Raw genomic sequence first — 23,192 nt, forward strand, 5'->3', positions numbered from 1 at the left:
AAATAAATGCTTCATGAGAAATACCTTGTTTGAAGTGGAGGGCTTTTCATACAGTGTCGCTAGGGTTTTCATCAATTCTTCTGTCGTCTTTGCTTTTGTAATATTAAATGCGACTAATGGTGCTAGGCATAACTGAATGCTTCCAAGTGCCTTTCTATCCAAAAGATCCCATTCAACAACTGACATAGATCCCTGATTCTTGGCTTTGCCTTCCAATGGCTTCCATAAATCCTTCTAATATAGATAGTCTTCCATTTACATCTTCCATTTGCATCTTCCATAACTAGAATTTTTGCCCATTAAACCTATCAACCCTCAGCTTACCCTCATCTGCCATTGCTCCCAGTCAACCATGAAACTTTCTTGCAAAGGATAACTAAAAAACAATTAGGCTCTGATACCACTTGTTAGGATAAAACCACGGACAGAAATAAAAAATACATACAAATATAACCAATAACATAAAATAATATATCACACAAAAATGAACACAAGGCACCAAGATTTAACGTGGTTCACCCAATCCCTGGGCTATGTCCACCAAACAACAAGTCTGATCTTCTTACAATCCAGTGATTACAACCTGATTACAATCTATAATCCCTTACAACTCAATATCGCCGCAAGAAGCAATTTTTCATCACAACATAATGAAAAATACCCAACCCTAAACCCTTTTATACAAGGATTAAACCTCTTTAGGGTTATAACATGTCGGTCATAAATTAGCCATAACTTTAGTGGTGAATCTACAAATAGTACCCAAAAAAAATAAATTTGCCCCACTAATTATGGAGTATGTACAGTACTTTCTTGATCAGTCACTGTAATCTAACAATCTGGTAATTGACAAATTGTTCTTCCAAAAAAAGAGCATAAACAGAAGAAGGAGAGCGACAAGACATTAATTCATGAATCATGGCAATGACTTTTGTAAGTTTACCACTTAATTTCTCAATCTCCTTATCCTTCTCAATCAAATCTTGAGTTTGATTGAAGATGGTTTTCTCCTAGGCTCTCTCCCTTTTTTTTCCATTCTTCCCTCTCCTAAATTAACTAGTTAGATAACTGTGAAATAATGCTTAACAATGAAATAGTGAAACCAGGATAGAAAGTAACATGTGTCTCGGGCAAAGGATTAATAGGATCATTTTGTTTGGTTGTGGATGTTAAAGCATCAAGTCCTTGAGAAAGAAGCTATTTAACAACAATATTAACTACATCCAAATTTATTCCAATATCTTCTTCATGAAATTTTTCTCTTTGAGGTGGAGGAGAATCTGAAACTCCAACAGATACATTATTGTCATTGTCTGAATCTATGGAAATAATGGGTTGCTGGACAGAGGATGTTCCTATTGCTACAGGTATGTGTTCTGCACTTTCACACTCTTCAATGATGATCTTATCTTTATCAGAAGAAGAGGATTACTCTTTTTCAATAGCTACATTTTTAGACATAGGGGATTGAAAAGACACACCCTCATTGGGTTTTATAGATGATTGGATCCTTCAAGTTCTATGCCTAAAGGGTACTTCTACTACATTTGAAGCTATAGGAGGTTATAGAGATGTTTCTTGTACATTCCCCCTTTTTCTTCTTATAAACCCTAGGAATTGTAGGAGAGCCAATATTTAGGGAAATTTTAACTTTCCTTTTAGCCTTATTAGATGTTGGTCCTGACTTGGAGGTAGAAGCTATGAGAGTGGAAATTGAGGTTCTCTATGACCTCTTGGGTCTAGTTGAGGAAGAGCCTAGAGCTGGATTTACAAGATTTTCCTAAGGTTCTCTTTTCTCTTCAACTTGCTCTACAGATTGCCTAATAGGGTTTTGCACTTTGGTTTCAACAAAATCATCACAAGATATCCCAAGTTGTTCCCTAAGGGCTTTTTCTATGATGAGCTTAATAAAACAGTGGTGTGAAACATCCTTTGAGGTTCCTTTTTGTACTATAGTGGCTTTTTTTAACAAAATATGATACATAAAATAAGGAACATTCAAAGGCCAGTCATCATGTCTTAGGCAGCTCAAAAATTTGGAATGTGTGGCATGCAAATATGAATGTCTCCCCTCATAAGTGAAATATCTCACAATATAAGTAGCACATTCGTTAAATGGTTCTAGTAAAGATGTGAAAATTGTACCTTGTTTTTGGTCTATCTAAAACCATGGGTCTGTATGCACTATGAATTGGGCTCTGGCTAAAACTGGGTCTAATGCATCTAAAAATTGCTCTCCTACCAGTGACAATTCCATCATATCTACTAAAATTTTAGGTGAAAATGGAACCCTTACTCCTCTAACTGTAGCAAAACCATCATCCCTCAATGTTCACAAGAATTCTAAGGAAAGCTCCTCATTCCATGCAGATAGTTTGAACATGTAATTTTTCCACCCCTTGGCTTGAAATATAGGTAGGTAAATTGGGTCTCCCAACAATGTTGTATGGTCAACTGGTTCTCTTCTTAACAAAGCACCCCCCATTGTTCCTCTGGAGCGATTACAGGAGTAATTTCAAAAATGGAAAAACTTGCAATAGATGAGAAGACAAGTGATAGTACTTGTTTTAAGAAATTGACATTTTTAGCATTTAAAATCACTTAAGATCACTTAATTATGCATTAAGTACCTTAGTTCGAACTCATACTTACCAACTTGTGAAATGTGTGTGACATAAAGATGGTTGTCACATCACATTATTCTCTTATCATGATTTATGGAAAGGACACAATATGTGGTAGCACATAAAGAATAACATAGACATTTAATTGGCATTTAATTATAACAAAAAAATGAAATATAATACCCCTCCCCCAACTAAATTAGGCAATAGCTCCTACAATTGCTAGTGACAAAGGTAACTAAAAATAGAACAACACATTAAGAAAAAGTTTCAACTTGAGTATGTGTATGGACTTTTTAAATTGTGTTGGCATTTGATACCATCATGCAAGTTGATGAAGGGTGAGGTGAGGTGGAAGATGAGATAAAGTGGAGTGAGGTAGAATTATTACGGACAAAATACTTTCACAAAGAAAGTAGTTTATTATGATGGGTGAAATGCTTTTAGAGAGAGGACAAAAAATTAGCAAGAAACTCATCTACAGTTGCTACAGGAATTGTAGGATCAGAAGATGACTAGAATTGTTGTAGGAACTCTTCACAACTAGACAACTTATGGTAGAGTTTTAAGTGGTGTCCATTAACAAGGAGTTTGAAGCGAACAAGATCAATGTAGAGTGATGCACTACACCATTCTCAAACACAGAAATGATTTTGTATAGTCCAAGCCAATGGGTTTGGAATTTCCTTAGATTTTTCTAATAACAAGAATCATATAGGAGGGCCCAGTCTCTAACATAAAACTTCTTATCATGGATGAACTTATCATGTCATTTCTTTCACTGCTATTGGAATATCTTTGTATTATGTAGGGAAGATTTACAATATTCATCAAGGGCATTTAGCTATAGTAACATGTCTTCTTGAGCCTTTGAAAGATCAACATTTAGCTCTAAAGCAATTTTTAGAGTCTTGTGTTCAAATTCTATAGGCATGGAAGTAGATCTACCATAAAGTAATTCAAATGGGGTAAATCTAGTGGTGCTCTTCCATGTAGTCCTGTAAGCCCAAATTGCTTTAGGAAGCCTGGTAATCCAATCTCATTTGTGAATAGCAACTATTTTAGTGAGGATTGCTTCTATCTCTTTGTTTATGATTTCTACCTAACCATTAGCTTGAGGATGGTATGGGGAAGATGTACCATGATGGATCATGTATGTCTTCATAAGTTCTACAATTAGGTTTGATGTGAATTGAGCTCTCACCAGAAGCCAAGCTTTACCTAGTTCTCAGTGTTTACCGAGTAATCAAGGTGAACAAAGAAGTCAGTGTTTACCGAGTAATCAAGGTGAACAAAGCAGTAAGTGTTTATCGAGTGATCAAGGTGAACAAAGAAGTCAGTGTTTACCGAGTGATCAAGGTGAACAAAGCAGCCAGTGTTTACCGAGTGTTCAAGGTAAAGAAAGGAATCAATTTTAACCTAGTGAAGATGTACTAAGATGTAACCGAGAACTTCGTGATAACTGAGCTCCTGAGGTTATCAAGGAAATTAATTTTTACCGAGCTCAGATGGATATCAAGGAAACTAACTATCACCGAGTCACAAGGTTCTATCAAGTGTTTCCTTTGATCACCGAGCTACAGTTCAGATAGAAGTATTCACCGAGTGACATCTCTTCTACCGAGTCTCTAGTGGTTACCGAGTTCAAAACTACTCGAAGTGTTTAGTATGAACCATGCCTTCACTTCTACCGAGTGCATGACGATGCCGAGTAACGCAGTGGACACCGAGTATTAGAAGGACACCGAGTCAGTTCAGTGAACCCGAGTTTTTACCTTGGGCCGACTTTGTATAGAGATTTGCACTTGTTGTTTTGGTCGACCTTGCATGTATTGTTTATTTGGATGGTATATATATGTAATGTATTGTATCATTCAGATGTAAGGAAGTAAGAAATGAGATGAAAAGCAATTACAATGGCAATAGAAATTGTAATTAATGAAACTGCGAAAGTGTGAAAGAAATACATGCGTGCGAAAGTATGTGTGTTGAGTTGTGAAGGTATTCAGCAAGGTCAAATTTTGGAGTAGAAAAATTTTATCTATCACATCAAGGTGAATCAAAGCATAGCGGATCTTATCAGCAATCAGTTGTAATCAGATCCACTGTTTCATTCTAACAGGTGAATCAATTTTTGTAAATCCTTTAACAAGGTAGACTTAACAGTCTTTTGTAAATCTCCTAATAGAGTGCATACTTTATTGTATGTTTGGAAATCCTCTAACAAGGTGGATCTAGCAATCCTTTGTGCTCCTAACAGGGCAGATCACCAGAAGTGGTCATTGTAAACCTTAACCGGCCAACTTCATACTGCAGTAATGAAGCTTGTGGGTTTCATCCCCACCCCAGTTTTACTTTCTATTTGGAAGGTTTCTGGGTCACCAAATCTGTGTGTTCAAGTGTTGCAAATGATTTTGTTTCATGCTTATAGTAGGTTACTTGGATGAATGGTGAATATATCAATATACAGTTTTATTGTTTGAAATTTTAGAAGTTACTGATTCATCCCTCCCCTCTCAGTAACTTGTCATATCTTGAATATTTCCAACAATTGGTATCAGAGCCTAGTTGGTTCTCAAGATAAAAGTTTCACAGCTTGAGCAAAGATCAAGGACAATGGAGATATTCAGACTTGACAAAACTATTGAGAATGAAAAGCTAGATCTGAAAATGGCCATGGCTCAACTCAATGAAGCAAAAGAGCATCTTTCACAATCCTTGAAAAGAAGAAAAGAACTTGCAAAGCAAATGAATGACCATCAGTATGTTGAAGAAAAGATTGAAGATCTCTCACCATCAAATAGTTCAGATGAAGCTGACAAAGCAATCAAAGAACTTTTAGAAAAGAATGGATCTCTGCAGGAAGAAGTAAGAAAGCTCAAAAGGGAACAAGGAATCCAGTCCATCAGGCTATGCGAAATCTTGGAGCAAAGGAACAAGGCAGCTGAAGACTTAGAGGTAAGGAATAATCAATCCTCTCAGCTTGAAAATCTTGTAACTCAATTATCTAATGCAAATGAAGAAATTATGAATCTAAGATCTGAGAATGAGAATTTGAGAAATGACTTAATTACTGAAAGGCAAATCAATGCAAGCTTACAAAGTGATCTAATCTCTAAAAAACAAGTCAATGAGAGAATGGTAAAATCTCAAAAGGACATGGATCAATTGAATCTGCAAAATGAAGAAAACTTTCGTAAACAAAATGGTAAAGCAGGCCTTGGATACAAGGAAGAAGGAGAATCCTCCAAACAGGGTACTCAAAAGAATCAAAAACCTACTTGCAGCCACTGTGGTGAGTTAGGTCATACATCTAACAGATGTTGGAGCAATGGAAAAGGCAAATTTAACGGAAAGTGCTACAATTGCAATCAGCATGGACACAAAGCCAATGAATGCAAAGAGAAACCGAAATTTGAAGGTAAATGTCACAAATGCCAAAAGCAAGGTCATAAAGCATCACAATGCAAATCCAAATCATTTAATCCAGCTAAACAACTTGTCAAAGCAATATTTGGTTGGGACTACAACACTTGGTGTAGATGTCATTATTGTGGAGAATATGGTCATACTGGCATAAACTGTGCAAGGCATCACCTAAGAAAAAGGGATACCACTGTAAGATGTTATACATGTACAGAACTTGGTCATATATCTAAAAACTGCATGAACATAAAGAAAGTCGAGGATGAGAAGAAAATTAAAGTAGACAATATTTGGAAGCAAATGAAGCAGCAATGGATTCCAAAGTCTACCAAGCCAGATAATTCAAGTAATGGAATGGTCACTCAAGAAGTGAGTGACTCTCCCATTTCCAATTAAGACTCATCAGGATAAGACCAGGACTGTATCTACAAAGCAATATCCTAAACAGTCCTAGAATGAAAATATGATCAAATCAGTATTTCAGATACATCAGGATCATGGTCGGTACATGACCTTACCGAGCTCAGTCGGGTGCAATAAGGCTTCTTTCACCAAGTTGCACTTACCGAGCATGGTTGGTTCTTCTCTTACTGAGTTAAGGTCGGTTTAACCTATTTTTCTTTTGGTCACCGAGTTGCGAAGTTTAAGCCGAGCTAGTGGATGACAGTCTGTCGATCGCAGCTACCTCCGTACTGAACATTAATGGCAAATTTTTCATCAAAAGGGCAGATTTCAACCTCATTTTTCACCGTGAATTCGAGATTTACAAAAAAAAAAAGGGGGCTTTCAAGCGAGTTCAAGTGATTTGAAGAGATTTTCTAGCGAAGTATTCTTACGAAATCTTTTCACTCACCGAGCAGCAATGGCTTCCGCAAGCACCAGCAGCAGCAAGGCGAAGAGAGGTTATGAAATGCTTGTGAAGGGAGTCGAATGGAAGGCGCCCAATTTCAAAATTGTTCCTGCCATCGCTGAATCACTCGACCCGCATGGAGCTCAATCGCAAATCCCTCCAAAGGTACTTCTAATCAATGATATTCGTACTCATCTCAAGTGTACTGTGCAAGAAATAGGGACACTAGATATGGATAGTACCCTAGCCGAGTTATGCGTGGATGGAACCCTAAAACCTGAGTTCAAACATTTGGAAACCAAAGGCTTAACCCATATCCCTCATCTACCAAGGAGTTTCCAAGTGAAATGGGTGAGGTATATCTTAAGCCGTGTGCATAATGGTCAGTTGTGGTTGGAACAACCCGTTTTGATAACCAAAAAGATGATTCAAAAAATCACGGGTCTCTCGATGCTCAACAAAGCCAAAACCACCAAAACCCTAGGATGGGATGAGTTACAGAGGAAAACCCAAGCTGAATGGGATGGCAGAGGTTTAAAGCTCAACAAAGTTTCAGATATAGAACTAAAATTTGGTATTTATGTTATTGCATACAAACTGTATAGTTCCAGCAGGCTGAATAGTGTACCTTGTGAGGCTGTAGATTTGGCATATAAAATTGTAAAGAAAAATATGGAGTTTGACCTAGCTGATGTGCTATTAAAACAATTCAATAAAAATATGGAAAGCATAAGGACTGCAAAGACAAACCCTTGTAAATTTGGTTCTTTGCTAGTTTGTTTATTTTTCTATGTACAAAAATTCTTTCCATCTAAGGGTGCAGTTGTATGGAGGAAAGATACTCCAATTTTGTATCAAATAAATGAATTCATAGTAGAAATGGGAATGAATTTTGACAAAGTAATGGATAATTATTTTGAAGATTTCAAGGAAAGGATGAACAACAGATTCAGAATACCTCCAAAACTTGTTGAAGAGTATAAGGATGATGTTTGTTTCATGGTTGACTGTGACAAGGTATACATACAGGCAGTTAGACCCCAAGTTGCATGGGTGAAACCTCTTCCATATGAGGTAAATATTGATGAAACAAGGGATATCATTGAAGCACTGGTAAATGAACCAGTAGACCCAAGGCAATGAATTTTTGGTACTTATGATGAAGCAAAGGCCAGAATTGAACTGGAAATCAAAATTCCATAGGCCATCAGCAAAGGTAAGAGGAAAGTGGCCAAACTGAAAACTGCAATAGGTCCTCTTATGCTCACCGAGGGACAAGGTGAAGATAAAGAAAGTGAAGGAGAAGAAGAAGGAGAAAAAGAATCAGAAGAAGAGCAACCAGCAAAGAAGAAAGGCAAGGTAATCATTACCAAGCCCAAGAAGCAGCCTACTGCAGTATTTACTCAGAGGACAAGAAAAGGTATTCAGGAACCTATATTGGTCAAGCCTACACCTACATTCGAGCAAAGGCTCAAATCATTAGAAGAAGGAACTGGCATCGCAAATTTCAAGGCATTGAAATTTGAGACAAGGACTGATGCAGAGAAAATGCAAATTGAGGAACTGGTACTTAACAAAATGGGAAAATGGAAATACTCACCAGATCAGATTGCTCCTCATATCTCTAAAAAATTACTGGAGAGAGTACAGTCAAGATGGGAGTTAGCCACCAAGACGGTAAGAGATATATATGAGCAATCCTTGAAGAATCTTCGGCCTAGTCTCACTAGAGCAGAGGTAAAATTTGAATTGGAAACCCATGAAGGTAAAATGATGATCAGATTCCACACTTGTTTGATTTTGATCAAAGATATAGAGCATGTTGTAAATGATGCTACAAACATGTGGAAAAACATCTATCATCTACATAAGCCCAGTGTAGACCCAGTAGAAATAAAGGATGATGACAGCAGCAGCAGCAGTGATGAATCAGATAGCGCTCCATCCATCACAGTTACACCAGGAGAGTTGCATGCAATGATGGAAGAGAAAGAGGAAGAAGACAAAGAGGAAGAAGCTGAAGAGGAAGATAAGGAGGATGATACGGTAAAAATTGCAGCAGCAGTTATTGCATCCCTTCCTCACTCCCCAGCTAAACCTGTGACATCATCAAGGTTGGAGTCAGCTTCAGCAGGTTCATCTACACCAGATTTACCATCTACACCTACCATATCTTAGCTCCAGGTATCATCAGTGGAAGTGACTGCCACTTCATCTACCGAGCTGCATCCCTCTTCGTCTACCGAGTTGCACCCCTCTTCATCTACCGAGTTGGCCTCCTCGACTCCATCATCATCAGTTGGTATTGCTGTGAGTTCTCAAATTTTGACTACTCCAATTTGTTCTACAATTTTGTCACCATCTACTTCAGGCACAGTGAGCTTAGATACTATATTACCGAGTGTATCACCATTTTTGGCCAGTACTCAAATTTTTGACCCTGTACATACTCATATTGGCACTCAAATCTCAAACATCCCAATTTTTACTGCTAGTCCTTCTATCTCTACTATTGTGTCTATTCCAAAGGTCAAACCAGTCATCTCAGAAGTCAAACAAAAGCAACCATTAAGACTTATGATCACTGGAAAGGAAATTCCTGAAGACATTGACTTGGACACAGAGATAGTAATTCCAAAGATTGACTTTGATAATGCTACCATTGAAGAAATGAGGTATGCTAGTCAACTTATTGAGAAAAAGGCTACTCAGATGCAGTTAAGATCGGAAAGGGATAAGGAATATAGGATAATTGAGGAAGCCCGAAACATAATCACTGAGGCTATAGGTGTTGATGTTGATACTTCTCAACACATTTTGATTCAATTGGAAGAGGCAGTTAATAAATTCAATGAAGATGCCTCCAGACAAGAAAAGCTAATTGAGCATGCAGAAAAGAAATTTGATAATAAGGTATTGGGGCACATTTCCCAGAACATTGCAATAAATCAGGTTGCATTAACCTCAGTTTTGGCAGATATGGAAAATTCTTTTAATAATGTAACATCTCTTTTTGCTAAGCTTTGTGATGTTACCGAGTACACTAAGGGAATAAGAGAGAAACTAAATAAAATTGATGAAGATCTGAAGGTGAGCGTACATAACTTGAAACTTGACCCCAGTTCAAGCTCATCTCATCACCTCAAGATCAAATTTTTGTCAGAGAAGCAGGCAGAGCTGTTGAGAGAAGAGGCAAGGATCCGATCTACATTGATAGATATCCAAAACATGATCCTTCCCATCATGGATTCAATATAGAAGCACATTGCACATTCAAAGACATTAATCCATGATAATAACTTCTCCATTGCAGACCATGTGATTGAACTTTCGGCTGAAGTTCAAGTAGCTCTTTCCACCTGCAAAATTTTGCAAGAGAATTGGGATAAGACTCTCCAGCTTATTCTCCAGGTACATTCAGAGTTCATCTCTCATTTTGGTGTTTCTATATAAGTATATATATTCTTTCATTCTTTGGCATTATTGTCAAAAAGGGGGAGATTATTGTTGGATATGTATACTATGGGTGAATAAGTGTTTTCAGAAAAATTGTACAAAGGAAGAGATATACAGCTCATGTAAATAATGTATATACATTCTATGGGGGAGTTGTATATAACAAAGCTATTCTATGGAGGAGTTGTATATAACGAAGCTATGTATATTCAGAATCAGTCATCAGCATGTCAGATAAATTTTGTCTCATAAGTGTTTTTGTCACTAATGCCAAAGGGGGAGATTGTTGGCATTATGATACATTTTTGTCATTAGTTACAACACTTATTGGATTCTGAATGCTTACCGAGCTCTCACTGGAAGCCAAGCTTTACCTAGTTCTCAGTGTTTACTGAGTAATCAAGGTGAACAAAGAAGTTAGTGTTTACCGAGTAATCAAGGTGAACAAAGCAGTCAGTGTTTACCGAGTGATCAAGGTGAACAAAGAAGTCAGTGTTTACCGAGTGATCAAGGTGAACAAAGCAGCCAGTGTTTACCGAGTGTTCAAGGTAAAGAAAGGAATCAGTTTTGACCGAGTGAAGATGTACTAAGATGTAACCAAGAACTTCATGATAACCGAGCTCCTGAGGTTATCAAGGAAATTAATTTTTACCGAGCTTAGACAGATATCAAGGAAACTAACTATCACCGAGTCACAAGGTTCTATCAAGTGTTTCCTTTGATCACCGAGCTACAGTTCAGATAGAAGTATTCACCGAGTGACATCTCTTCTACCGAGTCTCCAGTGGTTACCAAGTTCAAAACTACTCGAAGTGTTTAGTATGAACCATTCCTTCACTTCTACCAAGTGCATGACGATGCCGAGTAACGCAGTGGACGCCGAGTATCAGAAGGACACCGAGTCAGTTCAGTGAACCCGAGTTTTTACCTTGGGCTGACTTTGTATAGAGATTTGCACTTGTTGTTTTGGTCAACCTTGCATGTATTGTTTATTTGGATGGTATATATATGTAATGTATTGTATCATTCAGATGTAAGGAAGTAAGAAATGAGATGAAAAGCAATTGCAATGGCAATAGAAATTGTAATTAATGAAACTGCGAAAGTGTGAAAGAAATACATGCGTGCAAAAGTATGTGTGCTGAGTTGTGAAGGTATTCAGCAAGGTCAAATTTTGGAGTAGAAAAATTTTATCTATCACATCAAGGTGAATCAGAGCATAGCGGATCTTATCAGCAATCAGTTGTAATCAGATCCACTGTTTCATTCTAACAGGTGAATCAGTTTTTGTAAATCCTTTAACAAGGTAGACTTAACAATCTTTTGTAAATCTCCTAACAGAGTGCATACTTTATTGTATGTTTGGAAATCCTCTAACAAGGTGGATCTAGCAATCCTTTGTGCTCCTAACAGGGTAGATCACCAGAAGTGGTCATTGTAAGCCTTAACCGGCCAACTTCATACTGCAGTAACGAAGCTTGTGGGTTTCATCCCCACCCTAGTTTTACTTTCTATTTGGAAGGTTTCTAGGTCACCAAATCTGTGTGTTCAAGTGTTGCAAATGATTTTGTTTCATGCTTACAGTAGGTTACTTGGATGAATGGTGAATATATCAGTATACAGTTTTATTGTTTGAAACTTTAGAAGTTACTGATTCACCCCTCCCCTCTCAGTAACTTGTCATATCTTGAATATTTCCAATAGAATATGCATTCATATAGAAAATTGGCTACTTTGTGATCTCGTGCATGTGTCATAGCTTGTGTTTTAACCCACTTAGTTGCATAATCAATACATACTAAGATGTATGATTTACCATGAGAAGAGGGCTCTATTGGACCTACAAAATAGATACCCCATTTGTCAAAAGGTGTGAATACCACCTATGGCTACAGGGGCATTCCATCAATTTTAGTGGGCCTTCCCATGCATTGGCATTGATCACATTTCCTTGTATACTTTGCTACATCTTTGTGGAGAGTAGGCCAGTAGTATCTAATTGTTAAAATCTTGTAGGATGTTCTCTTTGTTGCAAAATGACCCCCACATGGTTCATCATGGCATGCCCGTAGGATGTCATAAGTTTCATCTTCCCTTACACACCAATGAGTTACTTGATCTGGTCTACTGTAGAACATCAATCTAGCTATCCATGAGAAATTGAAACTCTTTTCCACCAAGAGATGGTGCTGCTTGGGTGAAAAGTGTGGTGGTTTTCTTCCTATAGCAAGGTAATTTTCTATATCTATGAACCATGGGTTATAACTTTCTATCAAAAATAGATGCTCATCAAGAAATTTGTCATCTATGGCTATAGGATCATCAAGTACTTGAAGTCGTGATAGAAAATCTGCTACTACATTGGCTCGACTTAGTTTATCTATTATCTTTACATTAAACTCCCACATGAAGAGTAACCAATGTGCTAATCTACCAAATATAGCAGGTTTATTCATCAAGTATTTTATAGCAGAGTGGTTAGTGTAAACAAAAACCTCATAGCTTGTGATATAATGTCAAAATTTATTAAGTGCATACACAACTACGAGCAATGCTTTTTCAGTTACAGTATAATTCATCTTAGCACCTTGCAAATTCTTACTAATATAATAAATGGCATGCTCAATAGTACCTTCCTTTTTTTTGAGAACTGCCCCTAAAGCAATGTCAGATGCATCAATATGAATGTGGAAGGGTAGCCTCCAATTAAGTCCTCTAAGAATAAGTGTTGTTGTCAAAACATCCTTCAATTGTTGGAATGTTTCTTCACAAACTTTTGTCCACTCAAATTTGGCTTGCCTCTTATAGTATCTAACATGTCCAAGAAAGCTGCTAACATCTGTTTACTTGGTTGGCATTGGTAAATTAGTAATGACAGCAATCTTTGTAGCATCCACTTGAATTCCAAAAGAGGAAAGGTAGTGCCCAAGAACAACTCCTTCCATCTTGAAATAACATTTCTCACTATTAAGAGAAAGGTTGTATTCTTGACACCTTTTTAACACCTTCTCCATGTTGGCATGAGCTTGTTCAAATGTGTCACCATAAGTGGTGAAATCATCCATATAGATCTCAACACAATCAACAACTATGTCAAAAAATATGCTAAGTACTACTCGTTAAAAAGTTGCAGGTGTATTACACAATCTGAATGGTAAGATAGAGTAAGCAAATGTTCCCCATGGACAGGTGAACGTTGTCTTATCCTAATCTTTTGGAGAGATCTGAATTTGATTATAGCCACTAAAACCATCTAGATATGAGAAATATCTTTTCCTGCTAAGTTATCCACTACTTGATCAATGAATGGCAGAGGGAAATGGTTCTTTTTAGTGGATTTATTAAGCTCCCTATAGTCTACACATACTCTCCATTTTCCCCCCTTTTTTTTGGAACAATAACAAAAGGTGACACCCACTGGCTATTAGAAATAGGATAAATAAATCCAACATTAAGAAGTTTTTGTAGCTCTACTTTGACTATATCTTTTAATATTGGGTTTACCCTCCTCTGGGGTTGTCTCACTGGCTTACATTCCAAGTTGATAAATATCCTATGTATACAAACACTAGGATCTAAACCCTTCATGTCAATATAGTCCCATGCAAAGGCTTATTGACTATCTTGCAATAGTTTAATGATACTTGTCATCTAAGATGCAGTAAGTTTATTATTGATATTTAGCTCATTTCCTGCAGCAATCTCTACTTTCTTTACCTTGTCCATCATTGAAATCTTTGTTATTGATAGAGATTTAATTTCATGGGCTAATAATGTATGAAGGTAATTAGGTGCTATAGGAGATTGAGGTGCATCACATTTAGGCAATACAGTTTGCAAGGACCTAGTAAGATTTTTAGAAGTAGACTCCTTGGAATCATACTGATTAATAAGGATTGCTAACAATATATTATCTTCTTCCTGGGATACAAAAAATGGGTTTCTTTTTAGCATCATGAGTTGTTGAACATGATTAACTTTTGGAGGATCATCACCAAGGTCTAACTAAGAAACTTGGTCAAGATCTAGTTGAGGTTGTGCAAGAGAGTACAGAGTTAACTTTTTAGTGTTGATACCATTTGATATTGTCATTTTTCCTAATCGACATTCAATGCATGCATATGCAGTGATAAACCATGGTCTTCCTAAGATTAATGGATATCCTCCAAGGGTACCTCTCTGTGACAACACAACAAAGTCTGAAGTAAAATCTAAGGAATCCAAGGTTACAATAATATCGTATATCATACCATTAGGTTTGACAGTTCAATTGTCTGCTAACTGAAGTATTCTAGGAGTATCCCTTAATCCAATAATGCTAAGTCTTAACAAGACTTCTCTAGTCATGAAATTAATTGATGCTCCTAAATCAATCCAAACATTCTAAATTTGGATGCAATTTATATGTATGGTAACAATGGGACTTCCTAGATTAGAATATTTAGGTGTTAGGGTTTTGTTCAGCATAAATCAGAAAGTTATCCCAACACATGGACAGTAGGAGGATCCTTTTTCTTTCTACCAGACTACTTGACACATGCTTCCTTTAAATTTTTATTATAAAGGGGAATCTCCTTAAGTGCATCCAATAAGGGAATTGGTATAGTCATTTGTTTAAGTTGGTCTAGGAGATCAGTTTCTATAGGATTTGGTTTGGATTGAGCTATAGGAACTAACCTTTGTGAAAATGCAGGATGGGTACCCAATGAACTACCTCCAATTAACACAGATTTTTGTGTTAATGAGAGGATATATCGCATTGTTCCATCCTCATTACATGGTTTGGGCCTATTTTCCATGGATGGGATATATGTTACAACAAAGTTGTTGAATTGTTCAAGTATGTCAGTCCATGTTACAATTACAGTGATTGGATGCAGATTGTTCGATATAAAAAAAGTATGTGTAGCTATGCACTATTAGCTAATTATATACAATGGAAAGAAAATGATCAAAGTAAAAGATTTTCTATGTACATTGATGGGAGACCAAAAGAAATAGGTAATATTGTAGGTCTTATAAATAGTAAGTGACCTTCCTCAACTAGTAAGCAACCCAATTGCATATTTGAGGCACGTGAAGGGAATAAAGTTTTTTTTTGTGCAATAAAATCAATAAGTGCAGGGGAAGAACTGCTAATAGATTACCATTTAAATTGCATAGATACAAAAAGAAGTTACTATCATGAGGGTTGTAAGTACTATATAGCATTTTGTTAATATACTTTTTTAGTTGTCTATTGCTTTCAGTTAGCTGAAGTTTTTATGTTTAATCTTTGTGACTAGATGATATGGATCTAACAGATGATAGAGGCCATGAGGATGTTGCTCCCACCCATTCTTTAGCAAGGGTAAACCTTATTGAAATTTTACAAATTAGATAGTTGAAAAATGTTAGATTATTACATTATTTTATTTATAGTTTTTGAGTTTTTATGATAGTTTTACTGATATTCCTCTCACAATCTGATGTTTAGGATAAGGGAAAAGCACCTATAGTAACTACAAAGCCACTAGCTACCTCTTCTGATGACAATATTGCAAAAACTCCCAATGTAACAATAATGTTGAAGAAAAAAAATTTAAAAATTAATTTAGAAATAATGAGAACTTTGGATGAAGCAAATATTCCATCTGAGCGGATGGTGAAGAAGCTATATGATTTGAGAGCGCAAGCTCGCCATTATGAAGTAAGCAGTAACAAATCTTTAGTTATAACAAAAGTTCAATAAAGATTTATATTTTATAGTCTTTTATGTTGTGAAGTAAAATATGTAATATGTGTTCTTGTTACAGGATTTTTGGGCAACTGATCTAGAACCTGGTCAAGGACAATGCGGCGAGGGTGGTAGTAGTAAAGCTCTGACTGCCACTAGTAAAATAATCTTTTAGATGACAAGTTAGAAGGAATTTTTTATTTTGAACATTCAAAAACTTCTTAAGTTAACTCTTACTTTTATTATTTCATAATGTCTTTGCTAACAATGTATTGTTCAGGTCATCAAGTGTAGGAGACTCCTAGGAGGTTGACGGACATCCATACGAGATTGCCAACTGCAATGTCGGCAACAAGGGGACATCTAGCTGGTAAATCCTTGTTTTCCTATATTTGGTTTTGTGTTAATTATGAGTTGATAATTTGTACTTTTATCTTGGGTGCATCACATAGTGGATTTTTTTTTTGTGTTAGGAGATGCACTGTCTGCTATGCTAGAGACAAATCATAGTGCAAGTATTGGTGATAATTCACCATCAATTCCTAAAGCTACTCGTGTTTCTAGTATGGGAGCTATGTAGACGTCATTGTTGATTGACAATGATGAATCGATGCCTTTAAAATGTCCTAAGATTCTAGGTACTTTAAATAATTATTTTTTATATTGTAATATGCATTTACCTATTCATAAGAAGCTTTGGATTGATTATTCCATGACATTTTTTGTAGGAAATGATACATTTTATAGGAAACTTTATGACCTCACACTACAAATATTTGGGCCCACCATACATACAAGGTGAAACATCATAAGTGAACTAATTTTATCCCACTATTTTTTTTTCATATCATTAATTGGTGCAACATTTTTCCTTTCATTTGGGTCTTTTCTTTTACTAGCTATATCTAACAATTTGTGTTTTTTCTTAAAGGGTGGAACTTTCAAGATCAAAAATTAAAAGATCAGCTCATCAAAGATTTAGAGCATGAGTTTGGTAATAATATTTTTGATCATAAGAAAATGTTACAAAAAGCTTGCAAACATCTTAAGGTTGTGAGGGACACATATAGAAAGAGTCTCATCCTAAACCCAAAGTACAAGCATCCTCCCTTTATTACAGTGAGGAAATGGAATGAGTTCATTTTGGATGCAAAGGAGAAAGGGGTGGATGATCGAAGAGAAACTACACCAACAAGTGTGAGAAGGTATGCAATAGTATTAACTACTAGTACATTAATGTAATAATGCACTAATTAGTACTGATGTTTATATCTATATCATCTAACATAATTCAAACTTTTCATAGGTTGCAAGAAACATCAAAGGAAACAAAGGCCAGGCTGGAAAAGGTTGGGCAGCACAAACTTGGCTCTGGGGGATATTCTAAAATCAATGCATGAGTTGTAAGTAGCAATAAATGAATTGTAGAGAAAAAATATTTATAAAATGCAAATAATTTTGTTAATTAATAAAAAATGCAAATAAAATTCAAGGCACTAATTTTAATCTAGAGGCCACAGAGGAACACAAAAGAATTGCCTTCAAGGAAGGCTATGCAGTCATGGTTGAACGCCTATGGCAAGCTTCCATTGTACGAACTGAACAGTCTCCTGCATCATGTGCACAGGTAAATATGCCAAAAAATATATTAGAAATTGAATACTTGAGCAACAATCTATTTGATAATAATGTGCATGACATTTCAATGCAACCTATTAATCATGACATAGATCATATGTCGCATCATGAAGCCCCTAATGTGCATCGTATTGTCCATGGAGGTGTTCATTTTCTATTTAAAACTAATTATGTAATTATTAATACAATTTAACATATTTAATTGAACTTGGTGTAACCTTTTTGTGTGTATTTTAGAGGATATAGAATCGTGTCATGTTGAACGAGAGGATGTTTAGATTGATCAGCAAGTAGCTCAGGTCGCACATTCAGGTAAAGAAAATCTATGTTTTGTTCTTTTAAATTAATTTTTTGATTTATAGTTCTTTTACTTAAATAAAAACTCGTAATTCACTAATATAAAATGGTGTGAATTTAACTCATGAAGTACTTGTTATTGCATCGGACCCCCCTTTGGTGTAGTGGCCTCATTATGTTCCTAAACGGATGAGGAGGAGACATGCATTAGAACCAGTAGAGGAGGGGGATGACAAGGACATTGATATTCCTCTTAGAAATTTCATGAAAAAAAAATAGCAAGAAAGCCAAAAAGAAATTATTGTTGTGTCTTAATGAATTTTATGTGTTAATGACTTATTCATGAATGTTGGGTGTTAATGAATATTGTGTTAATGAATTATTCATGAATGACTTACTCTTGAATGTTGCGTGTTAATGAATTATTCATGAATGTTGTGTGTTAATGAATTTTATGTGTTAATGAATGTTATCATGTGATTATAATGATTGAATGTTATATTTCAAAAATGGATGAATGAATGAATGTTATTAAATGTTAATGGGGAATTTAGAGTGATGGGGGTGGATGGGCCAAATGAGCTTCCACCTTCACATGGTTGGCCTTGTTTAGTAGAGAATATTAAACTATTCTCGAAACCAAGTAAAGCTCAAACTTTAAAGATAAGCTTATATTTAATAGTGACAACCAATTAGCAAGTCCAAATGAAGTATTTCGTTATAGGTACCTTTTAGTTTTTAAAGCATGATGTCATGTTTTAATATTGTGTAGCTTTTTTCTTAAGTCAAAGTATTCTTTTACTATAAGAACATAATTTATGACTTGTTTTCTAAACTAAAAGTATTAAATAGTGAAAATTATCTTATTTTCCATGCTCAATTTTCATATTAATGTGAGATGTTTTAAAATGACCATCTAAGAACTATACAATATCTGATTTTAAAAACCCTACATGTTCAAAATGTGCTGCTCTTTCTAATACATTTGTTGTCAATACATTCTAGGTAAAGGTTGGTCGTGATAAAGATTTTAAAGAAGCATTACAAGCTCTTAGGGGAAGCCAATGTGATGTGTCATATGAAACAACTGAAATCCTAGTGCATATCTTTGTCTATTCTAGAAATATCTATATTTTTCATTCACCGGTATCAACTAGGTCAGCTTCCAATTTCAATTTAAGCTGAAATTTGAGTAAAAATTTGGAGCTAATCAGTTCCAATGAAGACGTTAAAAAAAATAGTTGATTGTTGTTGATATTAGGTTATCAATCTATTGAATATATTATATAGGAATATATAGAGGAGTTGGAAAATTTGCCCAAGACCAAAATACTTGATTTGTTTCATAGAAACTATGCTCCTGCTGTCATTGTAAGCAATATACTCAACAATTTGTTGGTTCTCCATAATTTATCTACTCATCCACAGTTCCTTCCAATAATCCATTCATCATTTACAACTTCATAATATGTATTGTACTTGATGAAATTTAGTTTTTTGAATCTTAATTATTTATCCAGTCATCCTTTACAACTTAACAATTGTATTTTCTGTATCAGGTTGGTGTTGGCCTAGTGGTATGCCAACAAATTGGTGGAATCAACGGTGTTATATTTTATGCCAATGCAATCCTTGAGGCTACTAGTGAGAAGCTACATTAGGATATTAGATGTTTCTCTTTCATTTCTAATGATATAAATGTGTTCTTTTCTATTTTAGATGTAATATAATTGTTCTGATTAGATAAAGTGGGATAGAGTTCAAACCCATACAATAAAGAAACAACAAGATCATAAAAAGTAATATCAAGTCGAAACTACAAGTAGAAGGAATTCATAAGAGGTCAAAAGACTTTTGGACTTTAATGTAATATAATTAATTTGGACTTCATTGTTGGTTATTCTTCGGGTTAGACAGCATCAGTTGCAATTGCTATAGTTCAGGTGCCAACAATGGTCAATTCCAGATAAGAATATCTTATTTAATTCCTCTCAACGATCAAACACGTTTGTCTTACTTATAAATTAGAAAGTGGTGCATTGTAGGTGTCAAAGATAGCAATAGGTGCATTTTTTATGGAAAAATATGGTAGGAGACCACTTCTAATGGTATGAGTTAGGTCCTAAATATAGACTATTATAAGGACATTTACTGTGTATTAATTTGAACAATAATAAAGAAAACTTTCTTTAGATTGTTACAAGAGGAATGAGTATCAATTGCTTATTGTTGGATTGTCATTCTACATACTCATAATTACACTTTCTTGTCATTATAACACTTTATGTCCAATAACTCAATTTAATGGGATTTAATTTCATTTACCTAATGCTCATGCAAAAAAAAGCAGCCATTTCTCTTGTTAAATCATCTAAGATTATAAAGGGAATGCCATTGTTGTGTCAATGTGTTTAAACAAAAAAATTAGAGTTTTGAATAAGGGTTTAGTTCAGCTCAATTGTTTTTATAAATTAATTTCTGGCCGTTTTGTTAAAACCCTTGTAGAGCAGGATAGTATAAATCTATAAGATCGTCTTATTTCTATAGGCGTTTGAAATTGAGAGGGGGTCTTTATTTAGAGGATAATTTTTTTGTGATATTGCTATTATGATTTAATTGTGTAGTTTTTGAGTCAAATTCATTTATCTATGTTTCACAAGCAGCGATTGGCACTAATCTATCTAGTAAAGCATTGGGACTTTGGCCGAGGGCAATCATCCCAATACTACTTCAACTTAGAACTCACCTAACTACAAAATTTTGTCTATGGTTAAACCCACTCTGATTAATTTTTTAGTGAATTTAATTGTATGAAGTTTATTTATTCTAATTATATTTCATATCTATTATTGAAACAAAAGAAACATAAGAAACTAAAGTAAAGATCCCATCTTTTACAAAGTATGGAAACAAAATTAGACCTAAACCATGATCATAAAGAACACAAAATCTTAAAAACTTGCAAGATGATAATAAGAAGCACAATAATGAAATGAGCCTAAAATAAATCCATGGATTAAAGAATTAAAAGAGGAGAGTGCATATGACAAGAGTAATTGGATCTAATCGAAAGTCAAACCCAATATGCAATGAGTGGTTGTGAGTCCACTCTGATGAACCTAAGATGAGCTATCAAAATGAAATGAAAAAATCTACTTTAAAAAACTCCTAAACGGTGACTACTTGAATGAACAAGTGTCATACATGTATGGAGGACAATTAGAATTAAAATTGTAAGTGTGATTAAATAAAATAAATATACTAACAAAATCTAGTATTAAGCACTACTACATTAACAAAGAATCAATCCCTAGCTTACTGGAGACCCCACCAAATTCCAAAGACTTAGAACCAGCCTCTTGTTTAGTATGAATTAGAATATGTGAGTTGGTTAATTATTTTTGTGTTTGTTTTTTTTTATTGTGACATTGGTTTGTTTTGGTTAATTTTATACTTTTCATTAGTTAAGCAGTCTAGTAAGGGGGCTAAGGGCTGACCTTTGCACTATTAAATATTTCCTTATAGTCAGGAATGTTAACTTTAGGCAAGAGACAAGTTAGAGAAATCAATGGTGATAGATAATGAATCAAGGAAGAGTATTATAAGTGAGATTCAAACAAGCTTAGGAATGTTCTTAAATAAATTTCAAGTATGTTGGGCTCATCCATCAATCAAAGCCTGATTTTAAAATGTAGAAAAATATGAGACTATTCATTATAAATTAGTGGGATGAAATTTTAAGCAAGCATTTGGGCTTTACCAAACATCCATATTATAGATTATATTGATTAAGATCATGTAATAAGTAGATCTTTCCTAGCTTACATTTACTCCTCTACAAAGGCTATTTATTGGCATTTCTTGTACATTTTGATCAGGATGACATTGTTGCAAGAATTGAAGATAGAATAGCAGCCTAGACCTTTCTTCCAAAAGGTAATAACATGTTGAAAAATGGTAGTAACCTAAGTCTAATTCATGATGTATTAGTAAAGATTCTTTTAAAGAACTTGTATCATTTTGATGATGATTACAAAATGTTGTTCCATTTTTATAACATTGTAAATTCTTGTACAACTTCTTATGAAAAAATAAATTCATTAACTAGTTTCATTGAATGTAATTTTACTAGTTCAGGTTAGGCCCTTCCCACTTTATTTAACCAAGATTTCAATCATGAAATGACCTCATTAAAATGTAAGCCCTAATTTCTCTACTACTATAAAAGATCTTGTTTGTAAGTTTCTTTCATTAATATTTCTTTTATGGGTGTTTTTAGAGAATGGTGAGGCAATACAGATTTTACATTATGAAAATGGCTAGAAATATGAACCTCATGTTGATTTTTTCCATGATAAGTTTAACAAAGAGGTGGGTGGTCATAGAACTGCCACAGTGCTCATGTATTTATCAAATGTTTTCAAGGGGGTGAGACTATTTTTCCCTATTCAGAGTTAGTTTCTTTGCATCAAACATCTTTATGTGGTTAATCCATATCATAAAATGTAAGTGAGCTCTTACAAATATTATTCAATTATCTTTGTTGGGTAGTCAGGAAAGTGATGACCAATTAAAAGACAGTTCTTGGTCAGAATGTGCCAAAGGTGGATATTTAGGTATAAATACTTTGGAATTTTTTTTGTTCTCTAAATTAACACTAACTAAGCATTCATGTTTACATTTAATAATCTTAAGGGTGAAAGATAAATTGAAGCTTATATTCTTTATTTTTATCAATATATTTTATTTTTTGATTCATAATCAAAACTAAAATGATCATTGAGATGATTGTAGTACAAGTGAAAAATGAAATTCATGTTGTTTTTTTAATACAGTGAAACCAAGAAAAGGTGATGCTATTATGTTCTTTAGTCTTCTACCAAATGGAACAGTTGATGAAAATAGTCTGCATGGAAGTTGTCCTGTTATAGAAGGAGAAAAGTGGTCTGCTACAAAATGGATACATGTGAAGGCATATGACTTCATTAAAATGGGCACTTCTGATGAATGCATTGATGAAAATGATGATTGTGCTAAGTGGTCTGTTGTTGGGGAATGCATGAACAACACCACCTCTATTATTGGCTCTCCACATTCTGATTGGATACAAATTTACCCCCTGCCTCAACATCTTTCATTTCCTAAATATTCCAACATGTACAAAAAAGTCAAGAAAGATCATTAG

The 23,192-nt window shown here is 34.9% G+C and overlaps 1 pseudogene; it reads left to right on the top strand.

Moving 5' to 3' along the window:
- Positions 1-1,330: 1,330 nt before the first annotated feature.
- LOC149529030 (putative prolyl 4-hydroxylase 7) lies at positions 1,331-23,192 on the top strand (annotated as a pseudogene).

This window comes from Cupressus sempervirens, chromosome 11 (assembly GCF_028749045.1).
Source record: "Cupressus sempervirens isolate cs-2001-9-10 chromosome 11, ASM2874904v1, whole genome shotgun sequence".
NCBI classification, from domain to species: Eukaryota; Viridiplantae; Streptophyta; class Pinopsida; order Cupressales; family Cupressaceae; genus Cupressus; species Cupressus sempervirens.